This window comes from Thermobia domestica, chromosome 4, assembly GCF_964235325.1.
Source record: "Thermobia domestica chromosome 4, izTheDome1.hap1.1, whole genome shotgun sequence".
Taxonomy (NCBI): Eukaryota; Metazoa; Arthropoda; class Insecta; order Zygentoma; family Lepismatidae; genus Thermobia; species Thermobia domestica.
The window spans coordinates 296,636,520-296,662,293 of NC_137457.1; the positions used below are offsets into that span (position 1 = coordinate 296,636,520).

The 25,774-nt window shown below is 36.2% G+C and overlaps 1 protein-coding gene across 3 annotated transcripts in view; it reads right to left on the reverse strand.

The window, feature by feature from the left end:
* Positions 1 to 25,774, reverse strand: part of LOC145684212 (E3 ubiquitin-protein ligase RNF19A-like) — a 278,535-nt gene that overhangs the window by 247,126 nt on the left and 5,635 nt on the right. For all 3 annotated transcript variants that reach the window (XM_081756280.1, XM_081756286.1, XM_081756287.1), the window contains exon 2: positions 21,432 to 21,519. The gene's annotated coding sequence lies outside the window, so the exon portion shown is untranslated. The remainder of the gene's footprint in view (positions 1 to 21,431; positions 21,520 to 25,774) is intronic.

Genomic DNA, 25,774 nt, shown 5'->3' on the forward strand with positions numbered 1-25,774 from the left:
ATATATATATATGTATATATATAAATGTGTGTGTCTAGTATGTTGTACGATGGAAGCTGATGAAAGAGCTTTATACCATATTATTCTTGATTTTTTGACAGGTAAACAAAGAATATTTCGGGAATTAATCTATCCTAAAGATCATAATAATGTATCTTATTTTTTCTCTTGCATGTATATTCTTAGCCTGCAGGAAGTTTTCATTTCTTTCTTGGAATAGATAAACGAAGACTTTGGTTCGGCTTCTCCTTCACAAATTTTTGTCGAAAGGTTGACTTTATCGCTACAAACACAAATTACTTCTTCTCACAGAAACCATCTATAAGTAAAAAAGTTTGTAAACAGAACGCTGCAGCCTAGCTGTTGCGCACCTAATCCTACATTTCCCCACTCCCTTCTCCGCGACGATGATGTTTTGCAGTGTTGCAATCTGCAAGGAGAGGAATGGTCTGAGGATTTTCTACGACATTTGAAAAAATGAAATCTTTGAGTTTTACGTCCCACGGTTAAGCCGGTTAGGCTAAAGGAGACGGTGATGATGAATAATGAATGAAATGGTGGAAGGAAACGGGAGAACTCCGAGAAAACCCACGCACATGGTGTTTGTCCACCACAAAGTTCACTTGGCGGGGGCTGGGATCGAACCCGGGATTCTAAGCACCAGAGGTGAACGCTCTACCACTGAGCCACCGCGGCCCCCTCTACGACATTTGAGTGTAAATGCTGTATATTGACTGTGCCAGTTCGTACCAATGAAAAAATAATAACAAAAAGAGAAATTTTCCTTTCAGAAGGCGTGAAGGGATCGCCCCGTCGGAAAGCGTCACTGCTTACGGTGTATCCATGAGATAGTCTGCACGGGCCCGGCCCGTGAATTAATAATATGAGGCCCGACCCGAGTAAGAAATATGTTTTAGCATTTAGGCCCGACCCTATGTGATAATCAAATGAGCCCGAAATAAGCCCGAATTACAAAAACTTAACAATTAAGGCAAAATTGTATTTTTTATTTGCAACAATTAGATGTTTAATTTTGCAGTTTAAAAGCTTTCATGATTCAGAGACAACAAGGAAATAAAGGTTACCCTTTACATTTAGTTAACTATGAATTCTCTCTCTATATATAAAAAAGTCATTATATAAATTCTCATTTAATATAAACTGACATTGTTTTGAAGAAAAAACCAAGACACGTTGTTCCCAATGCTCTTGTTCCTTTAATTCAGTGTAAGAAGCAGTATTTTCACTCAGACAAGCTAAGCATATTTATTTCTGTTACTTTCAGTTTTTTTCTCTATTACACAGCTTTTCTCTCAATTGCACAGTGATTTTAAGTGTGGGCGTCTTAAGTTACAAATTTAGGTGTGCGTTAAAAGTTCTCCAGAAAATATCGTTGTATTATGCCCGAAAAGGTCCCGAGAAATATGATTGTTTATTTAACAATTTACGGCCCGGACCCGGCCCTAGGCCCGAGCTCGTGCAGACCTCTACCATGAGGTTGCTTACCTACTAAAAAAAGTAAGATTCGGACTTTAAACATTTTAGCAGGTGATATTTGTTGTAAAATAAGTTTGTTGAGTTAGTATCACTGGAACTTTCAAAGCCAGACAAGTGGATGGAAGAGTAGTGGGGAGGATGGCGGAATACGAAGTGCTCCACAGCGATCTGCGCATCTTGGTTTGAAACTTGTCGAGTAATACAAACACACTGTACTGCTGAAACAGAAACCATCAACCAAAGAGGTCATAAATTTTGCCATTCCTCGTGTTTGAAGTTCCCGTTCTTCACAATGATTTCCTTCCTCCCGCCCCTGTTAAGAAGTTCAAAGTAGATTTTCAAAAGGACTGGCTCCCGCTGAGAAGGAAAGGGGGATGAGGAATGACTATAGTGCCATCTAGCAGTTATACGGCCAAGTACGTGAACACGAAAAAATCTGATTTCTGATTTCTGTAGATTCAATTATGAAGGATATAATTTCTCATCGACTGTGAAATGGATGTCTTTGGAAACAGCGAAAAAATAGTACAGTAGCGCACAAATACAAAGATTGTACTCCATTCTCAAAAAAGTCCGGAGTTTTTAGCTCTTTTCCTTACTGTAAAAAAACAGAAGACTTTTCCGTCTGATTTTGATCATTTTCTTATGGGAATTTGGATTATAATTATCTGTATTTATAAGAAGAAAATATCACGCACAGCGTTCAAATTGCACCTTTAAAATGAGATGCATCATATTTAGTGCGCTACTGAGACATTTTTGCGAAAGAACGAAATGAAACCGTGATTTGCCTAAAAAATGGTTGAGATCCCATGTTAAATTGAACACCAATATTCCGGCCGCTGTGACGCACTCCTTCTCCCTCTTAAACTACAAAAACAATTAATAATTATGAGAGGAGTTAATGAATTGAGACTGCAGGGGGATACAAAAGAGCCCAAGTAAAACCACTGGCGTAAATCCAGGGGGCTGAGGGGGACATGTCCCCCAATCTTAGAACTTGGGGCACATGTTTTCTTCAATAATCCGATTTGAAATATATATTTTGGAGAAATGTGATTATTTGTGTCGGACTGCTACAAAGGAAAGTGAGATTCCCCAGAAGAAGTATCAAATCTGCCCGCCCACTTCCCTATTTTGAACATCGCTAAAAGACTTTTACGGGAAGTCTTACCCCCCCCCCCTTACAATGCTGAAGACAGATTTGCGCCGATGAGTAAACCTCCGAATAACAATGTCTTTTCCACTCACATACACTAGGATTGAACCCGGAACTCCTCGCACGTCGCACCCGAGGTGAGCGCACTGCCACTGTGCCCCCGAGAGGGAAAAGAGAGAGAAACGGTCAAAGCCAAAAGAGATGTGCTACACATTCTGATATCACAGATGACGAATGAAAAGACTTTTCCGTTGTGCGCACATCCCAATTGGTAAACAGAGGGTTAGAAAACATAACATGAAGATTACTAAATGTTCGCTTCTATTATATTCAACGTTACACATTACTGACTACATAAACAATAAACATAGGTTATGAAATCAATCAGACCAACAAATTCCAAAGAAAATTCCATATTCGCTGAACGTGATTTATTAGAGATACACTTCATGAAAGGAACAAGGCCGCGCAAAACAGAAAGTATTTTGGCCTACTTTTTTTTTAAGAGAACAAAATCGTCCGCTCCAACGGTAGCAGCTAGCTTGACCACGATTGACCGATTTCCTTTTTGGGTGAAAAATCTTTCGATACATTAATTTAGGACAAATGAATCCAGTGCATTACTCAGTGCTGTTCCATTGTTTTGATTTTTCACCTTTATTCCTGGTTTTGCGTGACGGATTCTGTCGACCTGCGAGACACCGATTACACAACGAAGGTAACAAAAGATTTGTGTCATGATACAGAAGAGAGGGAAATCAAAATATTGATAAACCTTAGTGTTCGTGACCAACCCTAACTTGCGTCTTCTAAGAAAAATATATACATTCCCTGAACGGAGTAGCTAACAAATTCATACATATATTCTGAATGGCGCTATGCAGAGAAATTTAAGCTTTTCGCATTTACATTCCTGTAACCTTTGGGAAGAAATTTGCAACATGATGGATCTGGACGGATTGTTATGACCTTCTTGGTGCAAAAATGGCTGTACGACGTAATGAGACTGTACGAGCTTCAGGATAGATAAAAATCACCGAAGATCATAGAACAGCGGTTCTTAAATTGTAGCTCGCGTACTCCTGGAGGTCCAAGAGAAATAAAATGAAAATTCTAGTTTCATGACCAAAGATTATGCCCCGAGGCTAAGAAAGACTGTGGTGATAGAGCTAGTAATCTTAGGTGCTGTATTTTTCTCTATTAAAACACCAAAATTAGCTTGTCTTGCAAAGAAAGTATTAAGAAAACGCTACTAGCTGTGGTTAGGTTGCACCTTCTCACATACTTTTCACTGCAAGCACATTTTTGCACTTTGTAAAAGGTTTATTTATTTATTTATTTTGTATCTTTGACATATTTTATTTCTATAATTACTAAACAAGGAACATCGAATGTGTGCAGCATTATTTTCACTTTAGTGCAATCTAATAATAATAATAATGATAATAATAATAATAATAATAATAATAATAATAATAATAATAATAATAATAATAAATTTTATCTGTTTTAACAACTTTCGGGACTTGCGGCTTTACTAGCATTGTATTCTGGAACTTGTTTCAACAGACTTTTTAATATATGAGTTTTGAATCCTTATATATGATGTAATTAGTTTTGGCACTGCTTGTATGAATATTCACATTTGAAATTTGCAACCTTTTGCTCAAAATTTTGCATCTTTTTATTACAATTTTGCAGACACAATTCCTAATTTTAATGGGAATGAATGAAACGGTGGAATGAAAAAAAATGGAAAGAAACGAAAGAATCCCGAATGACTCCACGCAACAGAGATGAACGCTGTACCACTGAGCCATCACGGGACTGGAAGTGATTGGCGGTATAGTTAGGGGTCCGCAAATCAACCTAAATTTTATTTAACTTTTATTATGAAAAATAGGAGTATAATAATCATGTGAAATTTGAATCAATCTTTCACTATAGTTAAATGATAGCATTTCACATTCATATAAAATATAAAATGAAAATAATAGTAATAATGAAATCCTACAGCCGGAAATAAGTTATTTCAGGTTTGCTTCTCTGATTACTGTTCTTGTTGCAGGTACTGTGAGCGTACAGCCCATGCAATATAAAATATTCTATATAAAAAGACAAAAAAAATATATAAAGATAAAATATTCTATGAAAGAAATGGTTAGAGGTCAAGCAAAATGTACACTCATGTCCAAAATTATTGTCGCGTGTCTATAAATATGTTGTTGTAGGAATATAATTTGATAACGAATTCGTCCGGTATTTCTTATAATGTTAGTATGTGTATAATCGGCAAAGACATGTATGTGGAAAATTTCATGCCAAAAGAGCAGTAAATAAAAACAATAAAACGAAAATAAAACCTTCTTGTCCATTTAGCATCATTTTGTTTTACTCATTCTAATTTTCATATTTATAATTCTTTTCCTATGAAATTTACCACAAATATACATTTCCCGATTATACACATAGTATCAGTATTAAAAGTACCATGCAAAATCATTATCAAATTTTATTCTTACAAGAACACAGTTATAGATATGCGACAATCCTTTTGGACATGATTATATATCATATCAAGGTTTTCGAAATCATAACGTTCAAGAAATGCTGTCACAGAATATCATCAAGATAATGAGAACGTTGCTCTAGTACTGAGGAAAGTTTGATTGACTTACTAAGCTTGACATCCTTTTTCAGTACAAAGGCTAAATGATACAGTACTTGATCTCAGATCCGCAGCTTGAGCGTGGTCCCCTCCCTTCTTTTTATCTCCAGCGCACTTGTAACTTTCAGATGTTTGTTTAGATAAATACTGTCAAAAACTAAGCACTGAGGAAAACTTATTTCGTTGCAAGAAAAAGCTCCGATCTGGTTGTAAAACGGAATTAAAAAAAAAAAAAAGAAAAAGAAAATGTTTCCCTTTTTTAACTTGACCGCTTTTACGGTTGCTTAAGACCCCGGCTATTTGTAGCGATCGCAAAGCGCATTTATTGCTCATGCGTAAGCTTGAAATACGCTGACCATGTATTTAAGTCCCCGGCTATTTGTAGCGTTTGCAAAGCGATTTTATTGCTCCTGCGTATGCTTGAAATACGCTGACCATGTATTTAAATCTGAGCGGCTAAACATGAACGCGAAAGCAATAAAATCGCTGAAAAAACGTCTGCTCGAGCGTATTTGGTGCAGGTCGGAACAATAGACCGCCTGCTGTTTAAAAGATTTCAAAAGGAAGGACAGAAAGGAAAGACGTGTTGCCAGGCAAGGGGATTATAACAAGAAACAGCTGCTTGGAAGACGCTTTGTGCAGAGATTGGAACTCTGCTGTTATAAAGTATGTGTGTGTATAACAAAAGAAAATTCACAAAAATAGAAGGAAATTCCGAAAATTAGCCAATCACAGAAAAATCTATGTAACACAATAGGGTGATTTCTCGTGATACACTTGATTGACAGTTAGCTGGTGCCATGGTAATCTATAAGCAAAATATTTGGCTTTAGGCAAAAGATGAACTAAACTTGAATTTGAGCCCCTATCTCCGAAGCTCGAACTCCACCCCAAAACAGATAACCACAAGTGTAATCACAAAGAGAAATTTTCAGTTGTGTTTGAAAACGTGTCCTGTGTATACCTACATCTCCAATCATGGTTAGTGTGTTTAACACAGAGGCGTTTATAATCGAAATACAAAATAGGCCATGCCTATATGATTTAAGAGATCCGAACTACATGAATCGTGACTTAAAAATAAAAATGTGGAGAGAAGTGACTGCGATATTTGTTCCAGACTGGAAGGGAATGGAACGGAATTCTCAGAATGAAGAAGGTAAGAATATTCTTATTTTATGATTTCATTTAATACTGTTAAGTAGAGCTACATCGAGCCAAATTGATGTTCACTATGAATAATAATAATAATAATAATAATAATAATAATAATAATAATAATAATAATAATAATAATAATAATAATAAAAATAAAAATACTTTGTTAAAGTTGTGCCAACTTCCAATATACCTAATATATACCAAACCTTCAGGCGCAACAGTCCGAAAGGGCCAGGGTCGCCTATGCGTCATTTTATGGGGTAGATGATGGAACAATTGCCCTTAGATGGTCTAAGCCATAGATGTGTGCACAGTAGAAAGGCGGAAAATGCCACCTCTAATAGTTTGGTACTTAGGTATATCGAAAATGTTTTAAACAGCAAAGACCATAATTTTAAATTGGGATTCAATACATCTTATTCTCTTTCCAGTCTTTGAAATGACCGAAAAACTACGTTGCCAAATTATTTCGAAACTTAGTTTTGTAAAACAAACACATAATGTTTCAGTTTCCAGACATTTCTTTCCATGCAGCTTAGAAATATTCCTGAGAAAGATATGTTTATTTTATTTTATTTATTTATTTTAACTGTAACTGCTCGTGTTTTATCAACTTTGTTCTGAAACTGAAAATAAGGTGCTAAAATTGGAAGAGAGTAGGAATTTCAGAATTAGCCAAAATCATGAGAGGAAAAAAATTAAAAGATTAAACCAGAGAATTGGTTAAAAATATCATGATGTAAATTTTATACTTGGTGGTTTGGAATTTAGCGGTCCTTTCAGCACCGAAGCTATACAAGATGTGAACTTACAGTTAAAGGTGGAATCTAAACTACCTTTATGCGCTGAAACTTTTCAATGATCTCCCACAGGATTCGAATCCGGAACCCCATTCTCCAAAGGCACGTGCATAGCTAGTAAAGTATAAAGTAGTGTAAATGTTGGAAGTTATTGATTGGGGTCTAATATTTGTTTTCGATACAGAGGATATCTTTAAGAAAATGCCTCTTGCTTCGTCCCTTTCGACTATATCAGCGAGGCTACATCAGACGTGAACTACAGCTCAACGTGGGACCCTAACCACATAACCTCCTGCCTAGAATCGAATCCAGGTCTACTACTTCTGGCGCGGGAAATGAAAAGAAAAGACCTGGAAACCCTAACTGGCTCATAGTATGATTTACAACTTTGGTGAAACTAAAATTACCGTGTAGCCACTTAGGCCGCGTTCACTGTGGGGGGTAACGCTTTGTCGACTAGCCTAGTCCTAAATCTGAGCGGCTAAACATGAACGCGAAAGCAATAAAATTGCTGAGAAAACGCCGGCTCCAGCGTATTTGGTGCGGGTCGGAACAATAGACCGCCTGCTGTTTAAAAGATTTCAAAAGGAATGACAGAAAGGAAAGACGTGTTGCCAGGCAAGGGGATTGTAGCAAGAAACAGCTGCTTGGAAGACGCTTTGTGCAGAGATTGGAACTCTGCTATTATAATGTATGTGTGTGTATAACAAAAGAAAATTCACAAAAATAGAAGGAAATTCCGAAAAATTAGCTAATCACAGAAAAATCTATGTAAAACGGTGATTTCTCGTGATACACTTGATTGACTGTTAGCTGGTGCCATGGTAATCTATAAGCAAAATATTTGGCTTTAGGCAAAAGATGAAACAACGAAATAACTTGAATTTGAGCCCCTATCTCCGAAGCTCGAACTCCACCCCCAAACAGATAACCACAAGTGTAATCACAAAGAGAAATTTTCAGTTGTGTTTGAAAACGTGTCCTGTGTACATCTCCAATCATGATTAGTGTGTTTAACACAGAGGCGCTTATAATCGAAATAAAAAAAAAAAAAAGGCCATGCCTATATAATTTAAGAGATCCGAACTACATGAATCGCGACTTAAAAATAAAAATGTGGAGAGAAGTGGCTGCGATATTTGTTCCAGACTAGGAGGGAATGGAACAGAATTCTCAGAATGAAGAAGGAAGAATATTCTTATTTTATGATTTCATTTAATACGTTAAGTAGAGCTACATCGAGCTAAATTGTATGTTCACTATGAATAATAATAATAATAATAATAATAATAATAATAATAATAATAATAATAATAATAATAATAAATACTTTGTTACAGTTGTGCCAACTTCCAATATACCTAATATATACCAAACCTTAAGGCGCAACAGCCCGAAAGGGTCAGGGCCGGCTATGCGGCATTTTATGGGGTGGATATGTTAGATGATGGAACAATTGCCCTTAGATGGTCTAAGCCATAGATGTGTTCACAAGAGAAAGGCGGAAAATGCCATCTCTAATAGTTTGGTACTTAGGTATATCGAAAATGTTTTAAACAGCAAAGACCATAATTTTAAATTGGGATTCAATACATCTTATTCTCTTTCCAGTCTTTGAAATGACCGAAAAACTACGTTGCCAAATTATTTCGAAATTTAGTTTTGTAAAACAAACACATAATGTTTCAGTTTCCAGACATTTCTTTCCATGCAGCTTAGAAATATTCCTGCGAAAGACATGTAATTTTATTTTATTTATTTATTTTAACTGCAACTGCTCGTGTTTTATCAACTTTGTTCTGAAACTGAAAATAAGGTGCTAAAATTGGTAGAGAGTAGGAATTTCAGAATTAGCCTAAATCATGAGAAGAAAAAAATTAAAATATTAAACCAGAGAATTGGTTAAAAATATCATGATGTAAATTTTATACTTGGTGGCTTGGAATTTAGCGGTCCTTTCAGCACCGAAGCTATACATGATGTGAACCTACAGTTTTAAGGTGGAATCTAAACAACCTTTATGCGCTGAAACTTTTCAATGATCTCCCACAGGATTCGAATCCGGAACCCCATTCTCCAAAGGCACGTGCATAGCTAGTAAAGTATAAAGTAGTGTAAATGTTGGAATTTATTAATTGGGGTCTAATATTTGTTTTCGATACAGAGGATATCTTAGAAAAAAATGCCTCTTGCTCCGTCTCTTTCGACTATATCAGCGAGGCTACATCAGACGTGAACTACAGCTCAACGTGGGACCCTAACCTAGGGTAACCATCCGTTCATTACCATTCCCGGTGTCCCGAAAAATTTTCCCGGGACGCCAAAATGTCCCGTATTTACGTACACTGGGCACAAGAAACTTTCCAATCTAAAATTTCCTAATTTATATTATTATTTTCTAAGCTATGTAATTATATTGGAATATGTCTAATTACTGAGCAACGTCATTACGACGTTTGCGATATTGGATGTGGTGGTTGCACTGTTTTCCCTCCTAGACCTCCCTCTCAAGACTCCCACTGCGCAGATGACAGTGCAACGGGCTGAAAGTCTTATGAAAAACAAACTGTTTTTACTCTCTGTTTTGGGGGTGGAAGACTGAGGCGCTGTCATCAGAACAGTACAGTTTTTCCGTGATTTAACTAAGATATAATATACTGTCATTTACGAAAGGGGAACAAAGTATAGAACAATAAAACTGAAAGTAAAAAGAAAACTAGTTCTAAGTGAAATAATGTTTAAAAGTAAGAAAAAGAAAATAAAGCTAGTTGGAAGTTGAAAGTAGTTCGTTATAAATTCTGCCAGTGACAGATTTTGTTGTTGACATATTGATGAGTGTTTCATATATTTTCAGTCTTCTTGTTCACCTCAACCATAGGTTGGTGGGCAACATGGATATTTTAAAACTTTTCTGTCGCTTGGAAGAGAGAATGTTTTCAAAATTTGTTTTTTTGTTAGTTGCTGATAGTTACTTGTTATTTAATTAATTCCACAACCTTTTCAATAGGTTTTAAAACGAAAAAGTGTAAATTTGCCTTTTTTGTGAGAGATACAGAGAGAGAGAGAGAGAGAGAGAGAGAGAGAGAGAGAGAGGGAGAGAAAGAAAGAAAGAGAAAGAAATAGAGAAGGGAGAGCCAAAATATATATTTAGGGGAGCAACCTATCTAAAAGTAAAAAGTTGTCCCGTTTTTTCTAGTTGATGATTTGATCACCCTACCCTAACCACATAACCTCCTGCCTAGAATCGAATCCAGGTCTACCACGCCAAGACACGTACGCTTACCGCTTAGTCACGAAGGAGCTCCATATATTGATGGAAACGAGACCGAGATTAATACGATGTTTTTCGACTCGAGACCAGACCGAGAGTGTATTGAGTTTCACTTCGTCTCTATACCATTCCTAACATACATACACATCCTTTTTATACAGATACACAGATTAATATGGATGTAGGAATAAACTGAAAAAGCAAGAATCTAACACCAACTGAATTGTTTTCCAAGTTTGATTAAGATAAAGTAAGCTGTTTTGGTAGTTTACTTTGTCTGCACTTAGTTTCCTCTGCATCTTTTTTTCTTTACATAAGAAGAAACTGCAGCTAACACCAATACTTCTTCGATAACCTTCATATCTTGTCACAAGAAACCAACTGAAGCAGTTCATTCTCATTCTACACTTCTGGCGCGGGAAGTGAAAAGAAAAGACCTGGAAACCCTGACTGGCTCATAGTATGATTTACAACTCTGGTGAAACTAAAATTACCGTGTAGCCACCTAGGCCGCGTTCGCTCTGGGGGGTAACGCTCGCTCGACTAGCCTCCCACTAAGAAACAATATATTAGGCTGTTTGACTCGAAAAGGTGTCGTAAAAGAGATGATGCTTCTCGGAAATTGTGTTTGTTCCCATTGGAAAAGTTTCCATTTCTCCTCTTATTGACTTGATTCAACGATTCCCTGCATCGCTAAAGGAAAGATAGATTTAGGCATTTCTTGTTTCCAGAAATTTACGTGTTTTGTCGGAAGCAATGCCTCACTTATTGGGTCACTCTGGCCTATTCCAGGATTTCCATCTTTAAGAAGTTTGGTTTACAAACTAAAACCCCTGTCTGACCTTGTGCCACTCCATCTGAGAGATATAGTGGGTCAAATGTTAGGGATAAGTTTGTTGATGCAGACGATCCATCTAGTTGATCCGAAAATATGACCCCCCCCCCTCCCATGTATTTCCATAGAGGAATATATAACTAGGATTCAGAACAAAAGTTGGGTCCGCAAGGTTCAGTTGGATATGCAAGAAGTTTTAAGGAAAATGTAAAGATAGATTTTAGGGCGACAGGCAAGAATACTATACGGATACAAAGGCATCCTTTTTGCTTATGAGGTGATGATCCACCCTTACGCGACCGCACAGTGGATGTAGCTGCAACCACATTAAATCCGGTCTTCGTTTTTCCAACAACGATTCATTCAGTTTTAGATATCTATTCTTTTCTGTGTTTAGCTCATGTTGCTCCATCATGCTGCTTTCTATTGAAAAATCAATTTCTATGAACACAGATTTTGAAGATGTCATTGAAGAATTCATGGCCATGATTTCATTAGAAAGAAGAATGTCGTTATAGAATCACTTTTACTTGTATTTAACTAGTTTATCTTGTGAAACATGTACTCTCACACACTTAGATTGTGTCAGGTATTTCCTTTGATACATCTATAGTTTACAAGTACATGTATCCTTGTATACAATATCTTTAAATATGTGCATAAGCGTTCTTCTTACATACATGTTAGTATTTTTATTTTGTCTAATCTGCCCCAACATGCACCCACATTACCAAAATTCTGTGTCCATCACTGGAACTATCTATTGGCTTTCTTAACTAGCGCGAATGAAAATTAAAAGTCGTTGAGTAATTGAAAATGTTGATTCCGATCTTAATAATGGCCTGACAGTTGCATTATGGGACTTGCGTCCTACAGCAGTGCATGACGATAGAAAGTCTGAACGATGTCACGGAATGGCATGCCCAAGAGGTTCTTGATGAATCATACAGAAAGTTAGTGACTGAGGTTAGTGACTGTTGGGTGATGATGCAGCGGAATCTGTAAATTTAGAGTATTTTAAAAAGTCCTACCGGTTATGAAGCTTCATTAATTCTAGAGGAGGCGCATCAATATCAAATAACCCATAGAACGTTTCTTAAACTTCAAATGTTGACGACAACGACACTGACGTCCAAACACATTTGCAGCCATTTCCGAAATCTCACATTTGCAGACATAGGAGTGCCTAATGTGGGAGAAATGCGCTAATTTGTACACCAAATCATGAAAACAAAACAGAACAAACACACAAACGAGTTAACATCCCGTTCAGCAGCGAGGCTATATGAGACGTGGAATCCGAATCACATGAGCTTCTGCGGGAATAGAACCCACGTCTTCCACGCGAAAGACGCGTAAGCTAACCGCTTAGCCACGAACGAATGAACTAAAAGAATGAAAGAAGGAAAAATAATGAATGAAAAGAAAAAACGAAGGAGGAGAGAGAGAGAGAGAGAGAACGTAGACTGACCAGTCTCTCGTAAGATACTTTACAAATTTACTCTTAGTCATTAAGCAAGTTAGAAAATGTAACAATTCTTTAAAATGTTTAGTGAAGTACCCCTACAAGATGCTGGAAAAATCTTGCTGTTATAAAACAAAGTGAAACATTAAAATGACAAGCTGTTATACACTCATTTATGGTCAACGAAAGAGATAAGGCAAATACAGAATCGTCTCCCTGGCAACCTCCTACACATACATCGACTATATTTACCTTGTACTATGTGGTTTTCTATTCATCCTCATCAACTTTCCTCATTATTATTTTTTATCTTATCACTGAAATTTTCCTGTACATTAGCTGCAATCCAAACAATTTTACTAAGCAGGGCTGAGAAAAAAGACTTAGTAATATTTATGTTACAAAAATAGAAACTGATAAAGGACCCCTATCAGTTTACATCTCAAGAGACTTAGTACTAGTGTATAAAATTAGTGGCGGTCGGAAATCCGTTTTCACTGATAGTAAATAAATAGTCGAAACAGCTTACTTACTTCACCAACAGAATGCCATTCAATATTCTTCACTTTTCATAACGTATTATTTGTCTAATGTAACTACTTTGTTACATTGTCAACTATGATTATCAAAAATTTTAGGTACTTATTTCAATGTATCTCTCTAATTTTTCAAACAATATCAAGGCTTTTCCTCAGAAGAAAAAAAAAAGGGTGAGATATAAAACAGGTGAATATGGATAAAAGTAGGAATAAAACAGAACTATGTTATGACACCCACTGAATCTGATAAAAAAAACCAAATCTTCAAAATCTTTGTACTGAATGACATTTCTCTTCTCTACTTCAGTCACGTAATTACTTCCTGTGATATTGTCACATGACAGTGTTCTCTTTCACCTCTATGACCATTCTGCACAGGAATTCACATTATCCTATCATTTGTCCCATTATCTCGCATCGAGATTTAGTAGTAGTAGTGTTATTCTTTTAAATTATTTTTTTTTACTTTTTTTTTATTTTAATGCTCCATGATTCATTAATTTAACAAAAAAGAAGTCTCCTAATTTTGAAAATTAGGGATATACGGAGATAATGTTCAGGCAATCTGTTTCGCTGATATATATACACTGGGTGCTTCAAATAAAACGTCCACTGCTTATGATATAAATCACAAATGGTTGAAGTTAAAAGGATGAATCAAAAAGTGAGATAGGAAAATGATAGAGGGAGTTTCGAAAAAAAAATCATTTAAGTTTTACGTCCCACGATTATGACGGCTAGGCTAAAGGAGACAGTGATGATGAGAAATGAATAAAATGGCGGAATGAAGAAAGTGGGAGGAAACGGGAGAAAACCCATGCACACGGTGTTTGTCCCCCACAAAGTTTACTTGACGCGAGCTGGGATCGAACCAAGGACCCCATGCCCCAAAGGTGGACGCTCTACCACTGAGCCACCGCGGCCCCAAGAAGGCATATCGAATAGACACCATTTAATTGAAGGTTCCCCATCATGAGACTCGGGTGTTACCGAAAATTTTAAATAGAGAGGTATGTATTTATTTGTAATGTATGTATTACAGAGGTATGTATCTCTGTAATGAGAACACTACAGAAAAACAAACAATTTTTATAGGAGAAGAGTTTTTCGTGTGGAGCACTGCTCATGAAATGGCCACCATTTAATATAAAGTTCTTGTGTACTCAAATAAAAAAGCCCAATGCTTATAAATCACAAACAGTAGGGCATAAAAAGGTGGAAACAGAAAGTGAGATACAAAAATGTCAAGAGGATGCATCGAATGAAGCGCTCTGTTTGTTCCACAGGGCCTCCTATTCTGGGGTACACCAAAATTTTAAACGGTAAGGTATGTAATTTAATACACTGTTGAAAGGATCATTTAAAAACACACACATTTCATAGAGGTAAGATTTTCGTGTGGGTCACAGTCTATAACTGGTCCCATTTCATTATGAATATTCTTGCACAGCCAGATACAGCTCACTATATGGTGGGCATTACATAAACGAGAAAAATGAACATTCTCCTACAAAAGTTGTTGGTTTTTCATGATCCTTCCAATGATGAATCAAATTACGTATCTTACTACTTAAAATTTTTAGGTAGTCACCTACCACCGTCCCCTTCCCCCACATATGAAAGGGGGTCCAGTGAGATAAGTAGAGCGCTATATTCGATGTGCCATCTGAATTTTCCTCTCATTATCTCGTTTTATTTTCTACACCTACACTCCTCACCAAACATGATTAGAGACTGTTTATGAATAATACACCCATGTTTTTATATAAAAACCTTGTAGGAAGGACAACGATGAATTCAGGGTTGGCAAAAAAACATGGTTTTTATTGAAAAAAAAAGTTTTTTTTTTTTTGTTTTGTTTTCTTTTGTTTAAATAATTTGCTCTATGTGTTTATATCATATAGGACAGAAATACGTTTGTTTCGCCTTGGTGTTATCATGCAACAACTGGGTTATGCTAGAAGGGGTCACATAAGCTTGAAGCGGAATTCAAACCGCTTCTCGACTTACATCCGAGAGAAACTGTCCTCCATTTGAACTCGAAACCGGGACTAATTGGACACAAATGCGGTAAGATAAACAATTACACAAGTGAAACCATTATACAGAATTACATATGGATAATTTCAAAATAGTGCAGAGTACAGAAAAAATAATTTAGTCCAAGTTAGTTCACTATGACTTTTATTAGTCAAAGTTAAAGAAATACGACGACTTAATTTGAATATCAGTAAGAAAAGTGAATGAAGATCTGACCCACTTATACATAAATAGATACTTTTGATTTGAAGGCAAGGCTGGTTGTGCTTATTCCAAGATACCAAAACCAAGAGTCTATACAATCTCATAGAGAGTAGGAGAATTCTCAACTGACCATTTCAAAGTACAAGGCGGTAATCTACTTTGTACTCTTTGTTCTGAATTCATTAAATGTGAGAAGTCTACTGTGCTGTTACATGTTTCTTCTTGGAAACATCGCATAAGGAGAACTGCACAAAACGATAGTATTTATTGATATAATTTTTGTAGTAAAAATTAATAGTTTCATTTATATTTTTACTAGAAATGCTTAAAACTCAATGACGGTTCAAGGAACAGCATATTAAGGCATAATTTAGGAAAAAGCATAATATAAAGCTGTATAAAGCATAAAGTTGGTTGCCCTAATAATAAACACAAATCTACCTTTGTACTTCGAAGTTTTATATGACTGGATCCAATTATTGTATGATTTCAATTTGCACATAGATCTTAGTGACCAACTGTTTTTTCTACGTCGCTGGAAACTTGCCTCAAATTTTCTTATGTAATTAGCGTGTTTCCCTATAAAATACAACTTTACAAAGAGTATTCTTTTACGGATTACAAGTGATTACATTATTATTATTATTAGTACCTATTAACTGTCACTAGAATTTTTAACATTAGTCCACCAGATAATATGAAAGAACATGTTGATCTAATTAATAATTAAAGGTTATGTTAGAAATTCACAAATTGATCTTTACCTGGGTGTTTAAGTTGATTTTACACTCTAAATTCACTTTTACAGTACGTGCTCCTTAACCCGACATGTTTAGGATCACGCCTGTACAGGATTGGTGATTTTGCCGAATTATCGAACGTCAATACAGTATTAACGGGAACGCCAAAGGTAGATCACTCTAATATGTTTACGCACAACCTGAACATGCACAGACGATAATAAATACTCCGTAAACTGTCAAAGAATCAATACTGAAAACAGTATTAAAAATGTTTTTATCTTTTTCGAAGCGGTTAATTAGCTCTAGCTTTTGCTGTACAGCGAGAGTCACATGCTTACATATATTATATAGGTAGTTTTACTATCAATACATTTTACACTACACCGCACTGTTTATATATAATTGTAATATTCTGCAAACATAATATGTAACTCACTAGAAAACACGAAACACTGTACTGAAATAAAAACTGACAGTCACGATAATCACTGAGCGAAGTAAAAACGCGGGAAACACAGTGGCGCGACCTGGAGGTCAAAGTCAACAGATGCTCGATTCAACCCGAAAGAACGCAAACATTTCGACTGGTGCTGGATTATAGAATATGCCGAACCGCTGAATGCCGGAATAAAGAGCGCCTATTGTACACCGGATGAAATAAAGTAAAATCCACAACTGATGAACTTCTAACAACATCCGTTAATTAGGACCAACACATTCCTTTAAGCCAGTTAATGGAGTAATAGTAAAAATTCTAATGACAGTTAATAGATGCTAATTAGAATTACTAACGTAATCAAGTGTTCACGGAATATTCTGGTAAACTTGTATTTTGTAGGAAAGCACACAAGCCACATTAAAAGATGAAGCAAGAATTTCCAGCGAAAGAAGGAAAAAAAAAAAAAAGTTAATGACCAAAATATCCATACATATTGAAATTATACAATGATTACATAAAATCTCGAAGTATAAATGTAAGTCATGCTTCACAGACACAACTAACATGACGCAAGGTAGACTTGTAGTATTCAACAGAGGTATAGTAGACACACTCTTTCCATATTGTATTATATATATATAAGAATTGAACATTAAAAAAAATAAGTGTAAGATCAGAACCCGAATGTTAACTTCTACAGAGAATGTCAGAGAATTGTGGTTAGAAGACACCATTGAACGAACTTCTGGTAAGACAAATATAAACTTTTTAAAATACTTGTGACGATGCACAAGTCGTAGGTACACCACTACAATCATGAAATCAAACTTCACAGGAAGAAATGGAAACATTATAGGTCTTTACTTCCTACGAAATTCAAAGTTGCACCAATCGCCACGTTGTGCTGTCTACGTTTGGTAAGATCTGATCCGATACTCAGAAAATACACAGACTTCACAGTTACTTTCAAATTTCATTCTTTAATTGGTTTAAACATATGAAACAAAAATCATATCCATTGAAGAAGCGCTGCCTCAAAGGAAAGGTCGGGAAATGGAAAACTATCAATATTTACAAGAACGCGTTTTTCTCATTTCCTTCCTTTACGAACTTCCCTCTCCTCCTTCAAACTGCACCCCGTACGAACACAGACACTTCGGAAATCTTATAGGACATGCCAAATTGCCGGAAACAGTGTTTCCTCTCAAACTTTTACGTACAACTCGAAAAATAAGTTCCTCTGTTATAATGGATTTTAAAAACGGAAGGAAACGGTAATTTCCCCGTTTGTTATTTTAGATAAATACATTTTTTTTTTTCAAGGAAAACAATAAAAACAGGAACAGACACGCATTCCCTTGTGAATGAGACTAGACTTTGATGGAAAAGTATGAATCATACGAGGACTGATGGAAAAGTTTCTACAAACTACTATTTACAGTAGAGCTATAGATATACCACATTGACTTGACACCTAGTCTTCCGTTTCTAGCGCTGCAATCGGCAGACGGAATTCCACTCCCTTTCGCTAAGACTTTCTCGCTTAGCAACAGCCGAACCCTTATTGGCTCAACGCGTGGGTGTAGGAGGGTGTGAGCTTTAGTTCGCATTTTTGCCACGGCTCAAGACATTTTGGCAGCACTATAGTGTTCCGATATTATAGAACTTGGGAGAGCACACCTTTCTATGTTCATATTATTTTTGCTTATTTAAATTTATTCATTAATTTTTTAACAGCAGTTTGAAGAATCTCAAAAGCCGCTGTTCGGAATACATCACTACTTGCTTCAGATGACAAATCGGTCACCACGCGTTTTATTTTTCAAGTGTGGATACAAAAAGAAGTAAACGGTTACTTGGAAAGCTCCCCCCCCCCCTTTTCTCATACTACCACTTGTTACTTATTGCAATTAATTTTTTTTTTTTTTTTTTCGTGACATTTCTAGAGCTTAGTCCATGTTACCTTCTCCTGTAGTCATAACAAAATTTTATTGAGATTGAAGCCTCCCCCAGCAGCCAGGATTTGCTGCTTCCAAGTAGCCCCGCTTTTGGGGCTACTTGGAAAATATATGTCTTTTCATAGTAGTAAGAGCTGTGTGAAAGATGGTACTTGAAAAGAACTACTTGCAAGATCATACTTTCCTGAGAAGATTGATATGTAATATGCTTATGTTTCTTTCATAGTAATGTGTTCCTAGGCTGTTTTAAATAAAAAAGAGACTGTTTTTCACAACCTTGCAGTTAAACAAAATAAATTGTTTAACAAATCTAAACTAAATACAATGGTAAGCTTGTCTTCCTGAAGGCCTACAGAAACAGAAAAAAAAAAAAAAAAAAAACTTTTATTGCAATATGCTTTTATAAACGTGGTAGTTTTTTAAACTATGGAAGGGACATTCTGGCAAATCCCAATACACGCATAAGCTCTTGAGACTTCTTTAAGACATTACAACATGTCCTACACAGTTTTATGAACTTTATGTATGTATCAGACAATTAACCCGCCGCAGCACGCGCCGCGGAGTCATACTCCGCGGATAGGGAAATTTTTGTTTTATTAGAAATATTAAAGGAGTTTGTGCTGTAAAATATACGTGGTGAATTGTCAGAAACATTGCAAAGAAAATATTAAACAAGTTAATATCGCTTTAAAACAAAATACACATTAAAATAAGATTAAAAAAAATATTGCGGAATGAGACTCGGCACGCGTGCGTTGATGTTATAATAGATCACGCGTGCTATGGAAGATTAATTGCCTTACGTTGGTTTACAACATTATCTGGTACTATTTTTACAAGTGTACATTTCCGTTAACTCTTCGCAAAAATATCATATTGTACTGTTATAATAATGTAACGCAATACGATGACAAAAAAATAAATGCTAAGTTAGGTCCTACTGGTAGAAATTCACATATTGAAATTCTTTGTTGTAAAGTCATACGGAAAAACAACTTGTTCTCTGCAAAACTTCAATAATGACATCGTTGTCCATCTCTTGATCAGTTTTTGGTAGGAAAATGGAAGGAAATAATAATAATAATAAAAATGGCCATAGATTGTCCCACAAAGGAAGTGAAAATGTAAAATTAAATTCGTCTCATTAGGAAACTTCTGAAATCAATATTTAGCACAACCAGGTAAAAATAACTTTTCATTACGGAAACATAGGGACAATTTAAAGAAAATTGAAAAAAAAAAGTATAAACTGCTGAGAGAATTTTTATACTATTCTATAAATAAGGCTCAGCACTTACAACCTTCAATACTGTTTCTTTTAGGTGCCTACTTTTCATTGCTCTGGAAGAAAACGACATATCTATCATAGTTCTATCATTAATATACTATGTAACAATATATATATATATATATATATATATATATATATATATATATATATATATATGTGTGTGTGTGTGTGTGTGTGTGTGTGTGTGTGTGTGTGTGTGTGTGTGTATAACTTTTCCAAATAGCGTCAGATTTTCAAAGTAATCCCAGTTTAACGGTACGTGTTAATTAAGTACGGAAAACGAGTTATCGATTCGACATTTTTACTGAGAGAAAAAAAAACTGTTTGGTTTGTTTTACGAAATTCGTTGAAGACCTCTGGCAAACAAATTGTTGTGATCTACTCAGCACTTACAGTCCTTCGATCTTCTAAAGCTATAGCTAACGCATGTCCGGTGTAACCGAAGAAACAAGCAATCATTTGTTCGACAGTACTCCTTGAACGAACAACTTTTATTGGTTTTGACTCACTTTGAAACACACAAACAATGAATTGCTGTCTAGTTTCAAGTTAGTATGACCAGATCTATGTTTCGTCCACTGTAAAGATGTAGCACACCTAATTTGATTTACCTCAGTTCAAGTTTTTGATCATCGGTCAATTTGTATCGGATACAACGGCTTGAAAGTTTACGTACGCTCAGATGGTCATGCAAAATTGTATGCACTACTTTCAAGTCAATATGCAAGGATACCTGAATCTCACGGCACGTCATATGACGATCTCTCCATCATTTCATGCACAGTATCAACATTACTGGCAAAAACAGACGGACGACCTTTAGAAATTCATCGCTGAAAAATGTGTAACCACGCTGGAATCTGAGAAATATAATTGTACGTAGTTCCATTAGACGGTGTTTTATCCCCAAAAGCTAAATGAATTTGCTCGATCAGTTGTTTCGGTGTTAAACTACGTTTGAAATCATAAATCATCATTCCTCCGAAGTACTCACGAGAAATTTCCATTTCTCACATGTAACTACTTCAAATTGCTGTAAAATGTAAACAAAGATGATTTAAACACAGAAAGGTCTATCCTACCGAATTTTATAATAGCAATACACTAACACCACTGCAAGTAGTAGTTTGCAAAAACTTTTCCAGCAGCCCTCGTATTAATATATTAATGTATTTAGACCAAGGTAACTATATACAGTTGCTTGGTAACCACAAGATTTACCTCAGAATAACCGAATTGCATTACTTGGTCCCCAAAAATATTAAAAGTGCACGTTACCGGTTCTATTTCACGTACGATAAATTACTGAAATGTTGCAACAATTTATAAATAGTGTGTATAAACTGAAATATTCCTACCTGCGTTTACTGTTCTCCATTACAAATTGAATTTCAACACTATCCACGTTTCAAACTTCAGCTCAAAAATCTTAAGGCCACCAAGCACCTGTAAGCGAGAAATAAAAATAAATAAATTACATTCAAAGCAGAACACACAACAAAAAACACACCATAATTTACATTAAAGATTCTAAATAACAACTGAAACACTCTTCTGGATAATTCAGCTGATGTTAAACAGAAGTCCATGAAGATTAAACAGTGAAATCCTTGCACACGACTCTGATATACCAGAAATAAGAAAACCACTGACTTCCGACACTTCAACGCCGGACATAAAATTGTTCAATAACCTATATCACACATTCCCAAAGCTCAACACATCAAATCGTGCTTATTTAGTTGTGTATTAATTTCCAAAAGATAGTGGTTGTAGCTAAAGGGTGATATTGGGTGCCGGGCCTTACAAATGAACTTTGTACTCCCCGAGTCGATAATCCACAATACACATCTTTGCTGACTAATGAATATAAGGAAACTTTCTGTACGCTTATTCTTCGTACAAGGCAAATGGGTTTATGAGAAAATTTTAAAAGGTGTATATGAACTCCCTTCGCTTCTCCCCTTCCTTCCAATCCCCTCCCCCCAACACCTTAGCATGAATATTTTAATCGAAATGAAATATTGAGAACGCAGCTAGACAAGTGCTGAATATGTTCACTCATATCCCTAGTTCTCTAACCGCTTCCGTGTAATTTTGTCTATCTTCCTACGCTGTTCTCAGTCAGTCGTCGGGAACAGTATCCCTGGTCTTCCTTCCTCAGTTCATTCATTTTTATCACTGGCATTGTGTGGTTTATATTGAAAGTACACGTTAGAAACAATGGAAAATATTTGATGGAGTGTAACTATGAAAAACGGATAATATTTAAATGTAATAATTACTGAATCCATTGTTGCGGTGTGAAATTTTGAACACTTGCTACCTTCTCACTATACTCATTTTAATAAAAATGACAATACATTTATATTTATATATATATTTCTCAACATTATAGGCATCTATGACCTTAACCTGTCACGAGGATGACGTCCCTCGGCGAGCACATTATCCGGAGAAAGGGGAAGCAGCCTGGGACCTGCATGTTAGGTAGCATACCAGCATTTGCCTGGTATGAATGAGGAACCATCCCTTATTCAGGATAGCTTGCCTCAAAAAAAACTGTTACACTTTTTCGACCGAGTGTATTCACTGAGAATCGAAATCGGGACCGCTCGCACCAAACGCGAGAGCGTTAGCGACTACGCTACGCGGGGCCACCGGTGACATAATACAAACCCAGTTCAAGGTAAATAGTATATTCAAAATTCATGTCAATAACTTGACATGTTGGCAGGGCATCATTCGATCAGAAACAAGATTACACTAATTTTTATTAATATAAATTATCGACTATAAAGGGAACATTACACCTTGCTTATTTCGACAGACACAAAACAAATCGAAGAATATAGGTCTTCTGATAGGTCTTTCCTACGCCTTAACGGCATTATGTCATTATGAAGTTCATTCTGCGTTTCACATTATTCTCGTTCAAACACCAACCTTATCCTTTGTTTTCACAATGCATGGAATTAATACCAATGTGCACTTCAGCAATTGTAACAACGAAAAAACCAAACTGATACTGCTTAGTCATCAGCAAAGTGAAACAGTAATTGTGTTTTAATATTGTTAATTATGTCTGTGGACTACGGTACTTAGCGTGAATACGGATTTTTACAAACCTATCGATAATTCGACACGGGGATAATTTATTTTGCTACTTTTCAACAACTGTATTGTTTTGATGCTAAAGAATTAATCACAAGCAAATGATTTAATATGAATCCCAACTCTGTAGAACTGACTATTAATTATTCGTATCGCACTACATAGGAAACTTTATTGTTCTTTGCAAAAATGCAAACGAAACTCTCATCTAAGACAAAATGTGCTACCTCAAGTTTCGTATAATACACAAAAATTTTATCCAACAATTTCAATGACTCGGTGTGGCTGGTTTTAAAGAGCCGACATGCGAGGTGTGTTCAAAACAACCCGAACTTTTGAAACAATGCTCCAACCGGCAGAGAGCGTGCTGGGGCTACTGAGCGCACCTGGCGACAGGTTTAAATAACAAATTATCATTTGCCTCGTTTCGCTATGACCGTTAGTTGCCGAGCTACAGCTATTGAAGCGAGCACATGCATAAGCTGTTACAGTCGTCAGATTAATGATACAGTGACAATGAAAGAACCTGAACAACAACACTTTTTTTTTTTTTTTTTTTTTTGGGGGGGGGAAGGCATTGTCTCTCAAGAATTTGTATCAAGTGGCCAGACAGCTGTACCAGGACATTTTAACGCAGTTGTGGTATGTTGTGCGCAGGAAGAAGCCTGAATTGTGGAAAAACCAAACTTGGATGATGCAGCGTGCCAATGAGCCTACTCACGCTTCGCTCGTCATCTGCAGTTGTCTGGCAAAACATCAGACTTCCGTTGTGCCCCGTCAACCCTATTTAAGGGACCTAGACCCAAAACAGACTTTTTCCTGTTTCCCGAACTTAAAATCACTTTGAAAGAACCTTGTTTCCATACCATAGAGGAGTTTCAGAACAATGAGACAAGACACTTGCACACCATGCCAGGAAATGAGTTGCAGAAGGCTTTCCAAATATGGAAGAAACGTTATGGTGTGAGTAGAGGCGACTAATTTGAGGGAGACAGCGCTTAAAATGTGAAATGAGTAATACAGATCTTATAGCAGTTTTTTTAACACACCTCGTAGGATTATTATATACTAGCAGTAAGCACATGTCGTTTCTGGTCATAATACAGGACCTGCATAAAAAAAGAATAAGAATATCCTTGAAGAATTTTCAAACTACTATTGCATTCCGAAGTCTTATCCTGTGTTGTTATGTAAGCCTGCATACCCATCCTAGACAATGGCTGCATCCACGCCACGCTTTCTTAGAAGCGAGAAACGTGCATACATTTTAAGATACACCCCCAGTTAAATCTAAGAAAAATCTTTGTATACGATTAGATCTGGTGAAGATATATTCTGTGCACAGTCAGCAACAAAAGTCCTTTCCGTTTGATGAAAGTAGTTTTGTAAGTAACTTCTAAATGTAAGGACAATTTGAGTACAGTTTTCAGCAAATTAAAAAGAATGTAATTTTCTGTACGTTCCAGGCATACCACAGTTATTCCCAAATGAAATTATACAAAATTGAAAGAATTTTTGTCACTGACTGTACAATGGATCTTGGTGATTTCTTTTTACATGGAAAGCTGATGACAGGCACACAGAAAGACAAACACATTCTATTATTATTATTATTATTATTATTGACATATCGCACGTTCTAAAACTCGCGCCCGGTTGAACGGGGATTGATGCTAGAGATTAAAACAAGAAAACATATGACTTTTACACTCCGGAGCCTTGTTTTGGTGGGAGCGCCCTGTAAAGATATGTTGATCTGGGAACACCGCATAGTAAGTACATGGTTAGAAAACTAACAGTCAACTAGTGCTTGGCGTGGAGTGAGGGAAATGTAGTATGTAACTGACAACCAGACTATCCATTCTTAAATCTGTTACTGAACATATATACAAGAATTGAAATACTATAATAAAGTATATGTGTTCATAATTGTTATCTTATTTTTGTTGTTGAAATTAGAGCTTTTCTATTTCAAGTGTGCCCTCGGAAAATATGTGAAACATACTTCGGCCCCAACTCCGTCCCCCGTCTTACGGAGGAAACCTTCCCTTTGCTTTGGGGAAAGAAATGAATGACCTCAGCTGTGTTGCCAACCTATCAATCAATCGTTTGGTCTTGGCGAGTGAGGATTGTAGGCTACTTAGAATGGCCACCAAGACAGTAGCCCATGTCATAATTCAATATGTCCGCATTCTACTATTGAAGACTCTCGGCCACTGCAACATGTCCCTTCTGTTTCGAGGGAGATACGGGAAAACATACATCGACAGCAGCGCCAGAAGGGGCACATGTGACATAGAAAGGCTATAATAATAATGTTATCCCAATCTCTGTTTTGATTGACTTTTTCAGTAGTTTTGGTTTTCTAGTCCGAACATAATATGGTTCAAATACATTTCTTTGAATCACAGATGATGGACGGTGCAAAATGGTAAAGTATGTTTGATTAATTGAAGGTGCTTGAAAAGCTCAGAAATGACTCTCTCGGGATACCCTCACATACTCTTTTAATATAGTGTTAATATTTATTTTTCCGTATTGCTATGTACGCACTTTCACAAGAGCAAGAAATTTTGTAAATTCCACT